This window comes from Arachis stenosperma, chromosome 10, assembly GCF_014773155.1.
Source record: "Arachis stenosperma cultivar V10309 chromosome 10, arast.V10309.gnm1.PFL2, whole genome shotgun sequence".
Taxonomy (NCBI): Eukaryota; Viridiplantae; Streptophyta; class Magnoliopsida; order Fabales; family Fabaceae; genus Arachis; species Arachis stenosperma.
In genome coordinates, this window is record NC_080386.1 from 13733953 (window position 1) to 13743654 (window position 9702).

General features: G+C 41.6%; 1 non-coding gene across 1 annotated transcript; it reads right to left on the bottom strand.

Annotated features, from left to right (window-relative positions):
* Nucleotides 1-7021: 7021 nt before the first annotated feature.
* On the bottom strand, nt 7022-7125 carry LOC130958387 (small nucleolar RNA R71). Its single transcript, XR_009077512.1, has one exon. It is a non-coding gene; the product is annotated as a small nucleolar RNA R71 (small nucleolar RNA).
* Between the last annotated feature and the right edge of the window lie 2577 nt (nt 7126-9702).

A 9702-nucleotide genomic window follows, 5' to 3' on the forward strand; every position in this document is an offset into this window, starting at 1 on the left:
TCTCCTCTATCATATTAAGCCATAAAAATCACATTTTGGGCTTTCTAGAATAAATTCTCATTTATGGGTTAATTAGCCGTTAATTAACCGGGTTTTACATTCTACCCACCTAATTGGGAATTTTGCCCACAAAATTCAAATGTAATTACCTGAGAATAAGTGCGGATAATCCGTTCGCATCTTCGACTCAAGTTCCCAAGTGTGTTTCTCAACACCGCCTCGACTCCATGCCACTTTGACTAATGAAACCTCTTTTCCACGCAACCGTTTGATACTAGTATCATCAATTCTGACCAGAGCCACTGGAAGCGTCAAATCTTCTCTTAACTGAACCGATTCAGGTTCTAACACATGGCTAGCATCAGGAGTGTACTTCCGAAGCTACGACACGTGAAACACGTCATGCAGGTTTGAAAGATGAGGTGGTAGAGCCATCCGATACGCCACCGGTCCAATCCTCTCCAGGATCTGAAATGGACCAATGTATCGAGGATTCAACTTCTTTGCTTTAATCGCCCTACCTACTTCCGTGGTCGGAGTAACCTTAAGGAAAACATGGTCTCCTTTCTCAAATTCTAAGGGCTTTCGCCTCTGATTGGCGTAACTCTTTTGACGACTCTGCGCTGTAAGCATCCTATCTCAGATTTTCTTGACTTGTTCAGTGGTCTCAGCTATCATTTCCGGCCCCAACAAGCTTTTCTCTCCAGCTTCATACCAACATAACGGAGATTGACATTTCCTCCCATACAAGGCCTTATACGGAGCCATTCTGATGCTCGCATGATAACTATTATTGTATGCAAACTCCACTAATGGCATATACCGATCCCAACTCGCCGTTGGTCCAAAACACAAGCTCTCAACATATCCTCTAGTGTTTGGATTGTCCTCTCGGATTGACCATCTGTTTGAGGATGGTAAGCCGTGCTCAAGCTTAATCGGTTTCCAAAAGCTTTCTGAAATGCACCCCAAAATCTTGAAGTGAAATGAGGATCTCTATCAGAGATTATAGTAGCAGGTACACCATGAAGTCTCAGAATCTCCTTTATGTATAACCGTGCTAGCTCCTCAAGGGTGTAAGTCATACGAATGGGTAAAAAGTGAGCTGACTTCGTCAGTCGGTCCACAATCACCCAGATAGCATCAAAACCAGCCCTAGTCCTTGGCAATCCTGACACAAAGTCCATTGCAATACTTTCCCACTTCCATTGCGGAACCTCTAAAGGTTGCAACATCCCAGAAGGTCTTTGATGTTCAATCTTTACCTTTTGACAAGTTAAGCACTTTGAAACATATTCTGCCACATCATTCTTCATACCCGGCCACCAGAACATCGCCTTTAAATCATGGTACATCTTAGTACTTCCCGGGTGAATGGAGAATCCGCTTTTGTGTGCCTTCTTTAAGATATCTTGCCTCAAAGTGTCAACATCCGGCACAATGATCCTACCCTTGAACCTCCATAACCCATCTTTTTTTTCCGACACTCTCCACTGTTTTCCTTACTCAATGGCCGGTAACACATTCCATAATGCTTCATCATTTTGATGAGCCTTCAGGAGTTCGGACTTAAAGTCACTTGAGGTTTCTAATCGGCTCAAACACAAAGTTCCGGATACTTCTCGAGTACCAATTTTCAGACTCTCGATTCCCTTGAGCAACTTCTCCTCTTGGAGTATCATCCAAGCCGCATATAGTGACTTCCGACTTAACGCATCCGCCACTACATTTGCCTTTCCCGGATGGTAATGCAACTCAAAGTCGTAGTCCTTCAACAATTCCATCCACCTCTTCTGCCTCATATTAAGCTCTTTCTGATCAAATAGGTACTTCAAGCTCTTATGATTAGAGAAAACTTGGAACTTAACCCCATAGAGGTAATGCCTCCACATCTTTAGCGCAAACACGACCGCAGCAAGCTCCAAGTCATGCGTAGGATAATTAACTTCATGTGGCCTCAACTGCCGTGAGGCATACGCCACCACATTATGATGCTGCATCAGCACGCACCCTAAACCCTTTAATGAGGCATTACAGTACACCTCAAATGGCTCGTTCGGCTCAGGTAACACTAACACAGGTGCAGTGGTCAACTTTTTCTTCAATGTTTGAAAGCTCTCCTCGCACTCAGGAGTCCAAACAAACGGAGTGTCTTTGCGGGTTAACTTTGTCATTGGCAAAGCTATCTGTGAAAAGCCCTTGATAAACCTTCGGTAATAGCCAGCTAAGCCCAGAAAACTCCTTATCTCTGTTACGGTGGTTGGTTGCTTCCAATCCATCACAGCCTCCACCTTAGTTGGATCTATGGCTATTCCCTTCTCACTCACCACGTGACCCAAAAACTTCACCTCACTCTTCCAAAACTCACACTTAGACAGTTTTGCATAGAGTTTCTTCTCCTTTAGAATCTGCAACATGGTCCTCAAGTGTTCCACATGCTCTTCCTCAGTCTTGGAATAAATCAGTATGTCATCAATGAAGACAACAACAAATTTATCCAGAAACGGACGGAAAACTCTATTCATGTAATCCATAAAAACTGCAGGAGCGTTCGTCAATCCAAAAGACATCACAGTGTACTCGTAATGACCATAACGAGTCCTAAAAGCGGACTTAGGGATATCCTCACCCCTCACCCTTATCTGGTGATTACCGGATCGCAAATCGATCTTGGAGAAAACCCCAGCTCCTTGTAACTGATCCATGAGATCATCAATTCTCGGCAATGGGTACTTATTATTTATTGTAACCTTGTTCAGCTGCCTGTAATCCACACAGAGCCGCATACTCCCATCTTTCTTCTTTACCAGTAGCACTGGCGCACCCCACGGAGAGACACTTGGTCGTATAAAATTCTTACCCAACAAATCCTCTAACTGAGACTTTAGCTAGTCCATCTCTAATGATGACATCCTATAAGGAGCACTTGAGATTGGTTCGGCCTCAGGCACCAATTCAATAGTAAACTCAACCTCTCGGTTAGGTGGAAACTCATCAATATCATCAGAAAATACTTCCGAAAACTCACACACAACCGGAATCTGTTCCAACCTTTGATTATCACCCGAAACACCCGCGGTTAACAACAGGATACCTAGACATTCGGTTCCGAAACAGTTTACCATCATCGAATTCAAGTAATAATTATTCACCACGACCGGCCCTTCTGTATCTTCCGGCATAAAGTACACCGACTTTGTAGAATAATCAAGCAGGACATGGTTCTTAGATAGCCAGTCCAATCCCAAGATAAGATCAAGACCGATCATCGGTAAGCAGATTAAATTATGAATAAAATCATGCTGCTTGAATCTAAAGGAAACTTTCGGGCATCCTAGCCTAGTGATGAGCGGATAATTTGTACGCTTTTTGGCATTGTTTTTAGTATGTTTTTGGTAGTTTTAGTTGAGTTTTTATTATATTTTTATTAGTTTTTAGTTAAAATTCACTTTTCTGGACTTTACTATGAGTTTGTGTGTTTTTCTGTGATTTCAGGTATTTTCTGGCTGAAATTGAGGGACCTGAGCAAAAATCTGATCCAGAGACTCAAAAGGACTGCAGATGCTGTTGGATTCTGACCTCCCTGCACTCGAAGTGGATTTTCTGGAGCTACAGAAGCCCAATTGGCGCGCTCTCAACGGCGTTGGAAAGTAGACATCCTGGGCTTTCCAGCAATATATGATAGTCCATACTTTGCCCAAGATTTGATGGCCCAAACCGGCGTTCAAAGTCACCTACAGAAATCCCAGCGTTAAACGCCGGAACTGGCACCTAAATGGGAGTTAAACGCCCAAACTGGCACCAAAATGGGAGTTAAACGCCAAGAAGAGTCTCTACACGAAAATTACTTCATTGCTCAGCCCAAGCACACACCAAGTGGGCCCGGAAGTGGATTTTTATGTCATTTACTCATCTCTGTACACCCTAGGCTACTAGTTCTCTATATATAGGACCTTTTACCATTGTATCTATCATCTGGGTAGCTATCTTTGTTTTATGCTATCTTAGACCTTTGGAGGCTGGCCATTCGGCCATGCCTAGACCTTGTTCTTATGTATTTTCAACGGTGGAGTTTCTACACACCATAGATTAAGGTGTGGAGCTCTGCTGTACCTCGAGTATTAATGCAATTACTATTGTTCTTCCATTCAATTCCACTTGTTCTTTGTCCAAGATATCACTTGTTCTTCAACATGATGAAGGTGATGATTGACGCCCATCACCATTCTCACCCATGAACAAGGTGACTGACAACCATTCTTGTTCTACAAGCATCTGAGGCTTAGTGAATATCTCTTGGATTCTTTAATCGGAATCTTCGTGGTATAGGCAGGACTTGATGGCAGCATTCAAGAGAATCCGGAAGGTCTAACCTTGTCTGTGGTATTCTGAGTAGGATTCAATGATTGAATGACTGTGACGTGCTTCAAACCTGTAACCTACTGGGCGTTAGTGACAGACGCAAAAGAGGGATTCTATTCCGGTAGGGGAGGGAACCAAACCGGTGATTGGCAGTACTGTGACAGAGTGCGTGCATTAGCTTTCACTGCGCGGATGGGAGGTAGCTGCTGACAACAGTGAAACCCTACACGAGCTTGCCATGGAAAGGAGTAAGAAGAATTGGATGAAGGCAGTAGGAAATCAGAGAGACGGAAGGGAAGGCATCTTCATACGCTTGTCTGAAGCTCTTACACCAATGATATACATAAGTATCTCTATCTTTATCTTTATGCTTTATTCGTTTATCACTATACCCATTTGAGTTTGCCTGACTGAGATTTACAAGATGACCATAGCTTGCTTCATACCAACAATCTCCGTGGGATCGACCCTTACTCACGTAAGGTATTACTTGGACGACCCAGTGCACTTGCTGGTTAGTTGTGCGAAGTTGTAGTGATCACAATTTCGCGCACCAAGTTTTTGGCGCCGTTGCCGGGGATTGTTTGTGTATGGACAACTGACGGTTCATCTTGTTGCTTAGATTAGGTATTTTTCTTCAGAGTTCTTAAGAATGAATTCTAGTGTTTCAAGGTGATGTTCTTATCATCACCAAGGCTGATTGATCATCATCAATTTAGCTCTTGAATGCAATGTTCTGCTGAAGCTTAGCCGGCCATGTCTAATTCCTTTAGACTAAAGCTTTAGACTAACATTGCATGATTCCTGGAATTCTCATTAAGAATTTTGATACCTTTATTTTCCTTTTCACTTAATTTTCGAAAAACCCAAAAAAAAAAAATTTGCAAAATCATAAAATCCAAAAATATTTCTTGTTTGAGTCTAGAGTCTCATCTTAAGTTTAGTGTCAATTGCATGTTTCTGTTCTTATTGCATTCATGCATGTGTCCTCATTGATCTTCAAGTTGTTCTTGATGATTTCCTTGTTTTGATCTTTGAATTCTATTGACTTGAGTGTTTTGTTATATGCATTCTCATTTTGCTAGTGTCAATGGTACACAAACTGCTAAGTTTGGTGTCTTGCATGCATTATTATTTGATTTTAGTTGCATTTTGATTATTTCTTATTATTAAAAATCCAAAAATATTTTTAATTTGTGTCTTTTCAAGTCAATCATACAGAGAATTGAAGATTCAGAACATACTGCAGAGGAACCACACAGAAAAAGTTGGGCATTCAAAAATGCCCAGTGAAGAAGACAGACTGGCGTTTAAACGCCAGCCAGGGTGCCTGGCTGGGCGTTTAACGCCCAAAAGGGTAGTAGTTTGGGCGTTAAACGCCAGAATGTGCACATTCTGGGCGTTTAACGCCAGGATGGCACAAGGGGGAAGATTTTGTTTTCAAATCAAATTTTTTTTCAAGTTTTCAAAGTTTTTCAAAATCAAATCTTTTTCAAATCAAATCTTTTCAATCAAATCTTTTTCAAAATTAATTTCTTTCCTTTTTCAAAGATACTTACTAACAATTAATGATTTGATTGAACATTTTTTGCCTTTTCTGTTGAGGAAGGTTTTATGTTTGAATCATATCTTTTTCTTGTTAGGCAAGTCATTAATTTTTAAAATCATATCTTTTCAAATTGTTTTCAAATCATATCTTTTAAAATTGTTTTCAAATCATATTTTCTCAATCACATTTTTTTAAACCAATCATATCTTCTTAATCACATCTTTTTCAAAATAGTTTTCAATCAAATCTTTTTAACTTCTAATTTCAAAATCTTTTTCAAAAATCACTTGATTTCTTTCCCACTCTTATTTTCGAAAATCAATTAGTATTTTTCAAAAATTTTTCAAAATCTTTTACTTAATTTTCGAAAATTACTTCCCTTCTTCTCACATCCTTCTGTTTATGGACTAACACTATCCCTTAATGCAAAATTCGAACTCCATCTTCTTTGATAAGTTCGAATTTTCTACTTCTGTCTTCTATTTTTCTTTTCCTCTGACACTTCAAGGAATCTCTATACTGTGACATAGAGGATTCCACATTTTTCTTTTTCTCTTCTCTTTCTTATGAGCAGGAAAAAAAGACAAAGGCATTCTTGTTGAAGCTGACCCTGAACCTGAGAGGACCTTGAAGCGAAAGCTAAGAGAAGCCAAGGCACAACTCTCTTTAGAGGACCTGACCGAATTCTTCAAGGAAGAAGAACACATGGCAGCCGAAAACAACAACAATGCCAACAATGCAAGGAAGGTGCTGGGTGACTTTACTGCACCTACTCCCAACTTCTATGGAAGAAGCATCTCTATCCCTGCCATTGGAGCAAACAACTTTGAGCTTAAGCCTCAATTAGTTTCTCTAATGCAACAGAATTGCAAGTTCCATGGACTTCCAATGGAAGATCCTCATCAGTTCTTAGCTGAGTTCTTGCAAATCTGTGACACAGTCAAGACTAATGGGGTTGACCCTGAGGTCTATAGACTGATGCTATTCCCTTTTGCTGTAAGAGACAGAGCTAGGACATGGTTGGACTCACAACCTAAAGAAAGCCTGGACTCTTGGGAAAAGCTAGTCAATGCCTTCTTGGCAAAGTTCTTTCCACCTCAAAAATTGAGTAAGCTTAGAGTGGAAGTCCAAACCTTCAGACAGAAGGATGGAGAATCCCTCTATGAAGCTTGGGAAAGATACAAACAATTGATCAGAAAATGTCCATCTGACATGCTTTCTGAATGGAGCATCATAGGTATTTTCTATGATGGTCTCTCTGAACTATCCAAGATGTCTTTGGATAGCTCTGCTGGAGGATCTCTTCATCTGAAGAAGACGCCTACAGAAGCTCAAGAGCTCATTGAAATGGTTGCAAATAACCAATTCATGTACACTTCTGAGAGAAATCCTGTGAACAATGGGACAAGTCAGAAGAAAGGAGTTCTTGAGATTGACACTCCGAACGCCATTTTGGCTCAGAATAAAATATTGACTCAACAAGTCAATTTGATTTCTCAAAGTCTGTCTGGAATGCAAAATGCACCAAGCAGTACTAAGGATGCTTCATCTGAGGAAGAAGCCTATGATCCTGAGAACCCTTCAATGGAAGAGGTGAATTACCTAGGAGAACCCTATGGAAACACCTATAATTCTTCATGGGGAAATCACCCAAATTTCTCATGGAAGAATCAAGAGAGACCTCAACAAGGTTTCAATAATAATAATGGTGGAAGAAATAGGTTTAGCAATGGCAAGCCTTTTCCATCATCTTCTCAGCAACAGACAGAGAGTTCTAAGCAGAATACTTCTGACTTAGCAACCATGGTCTCTGATCTAATCATAACCACTCAAAGTTTCATGACTGAAACAAGGTCCTCCATTAGGAATTTGGAGGCACAAGTGGGACAGCTGAGCAAGAAAATTACTGAACTCCCTCCAAGCACTCTTCCAAGCAATACAGAAGAAAATCCAAAAGGAGAGTGCAAAGCCATAACCATGGCCGAATTTGGAGAGGAAGGAGAGGAAGTGAACGCCACTGAGGAAGACCTCAATGGGCGTGCACCAATCTCCTCTAAGTTCCCCAATGAGGAACCATGGGAATCTGAGGCTCAAAATGAGATCATAGAGATTCCATTGGACTTACTTCTGCCTTTCATGAGCTCTGATGAGTATTCTTCCTCTGAAGAGGATGAGTATGTCACTGAAGAGCAAGTTGCTCAATACCTTGGAGCAATCATGAAGCTAAATGGCAAGTTATTTGGAAATGAGACTTGGGAGAATGAACCTCCTTTGCTCACCAAAGAACTGGATGACTTGTCTAGGCAGAAACTGCCTCAAAAGAGGCAAGATCCTGGGAAGTTTTCTATACCTTGTACCATAGGCACCATGACCTTCAAGAAGGCCTTGTGTGACTTAGGGTCAAGTGTAAACCTCATGCCCCTCTCTGTAATGGAGAAATTAAGGATCTTTGAGGTGCAAGCTGCAAGAATCTCATTAGAGATGGCAGACAATTCAAGAAAACAAGCTCATGGACTTGTAGAGAATGTTTTGGTGAAGATTGAAGACCATTACATCCCTACTGATTTCATAGTCCTAGAGACTGGGAAGTGCATGGATGAATCCATCATCCTTGGCAGACCCCTCCTAGCCACAGTAAAGGCTGTGATTGATGTTGATAGAGGAGAGTTGATCATTCAAGTGAATGGAGAATCCTTGGTGTTTAAGGCCCAAGGACATCCCTCTATCATCATGGAGAGGAAGCATGAAGAGCTTCTCTCAAAACAGAGCCAAGCAGAGCCCCCACAGTCAAACTCTAAGTTTGGTGTTGGGAGGCCACAACCAAACTCTAAGTTTGGTGTTGAACCCCCACATTCAAACTCTAAGTTTGGTGTTGGGAGGTTCCAACATTGCTCTGAGTATCTGTGAGGCTCCATGAGAGCCCTCTGTCAAGCTACTGACATTAAAGAAGCGCTTGTTGGGAGGCAACCCAATGTTTTATAGCTAACTATTTTCTTTTGTTATTTTATCTTTTTTGTAGGTTGATGATCATAAGAAGTCACAAAAACAATGAAAAAAAGCAAAAACAGAATGAAAAACAGGAAGAAAAACAGCACACCCTGGAGGAGAAGAAGCTGGCGTTCAAACGCCAGTAATGCTAGCTGTTGGGCGTTTAACGCCCAGTCTGGCACCATTCTGGGCATTTAACGCCAGAAAGGGGCACCAGACTGGCGTTAAACGCCAGGAAAGGGCAAGAAGCTGGCGTTAAACGCCAGAAATGGGCACCAGCCCGGCGTTTAACGCCAGAAAAGGCTCAAAACGTGATTTTGAGCAACATTTGGTGCAGGGATGACTTTTCCTTGACATCACAGGATCTGTGGACCCCACAGGATCCCCACCAACCCCACCATTCTCTCTCTCTTCTTCACCCATTCACCAATCACCTCAACACCCCTATATAAACCCTTCTTCACCCCTTCATCTTCACACAACCTAAACACCACTTCTCCCCCTCTCTATGGCCGAACCACAAAGCCATCTCCCTCTCTTCCATTTCTTCTTCTTCTACTCTCTTCTTTCTTCTTTTGCTCGAGGACGAGCAAACCTTTTAAGTTTGGTGTGGTAAAAGCATTGCTTTTTGTTTTTTCATAACCATTTATGGCATCCAAAGCCGGTTCAACTGAGAAGGCATGACCTCAAGCCCATCACTAAGAAGAAGATGGAGCAAACAAGAGATCCCTGAGATGCCTCAAGGGATGCACTTTCCTCCACAAGACTATTGGGAGCAAATCAACACCTCCCTAGGAGAATTG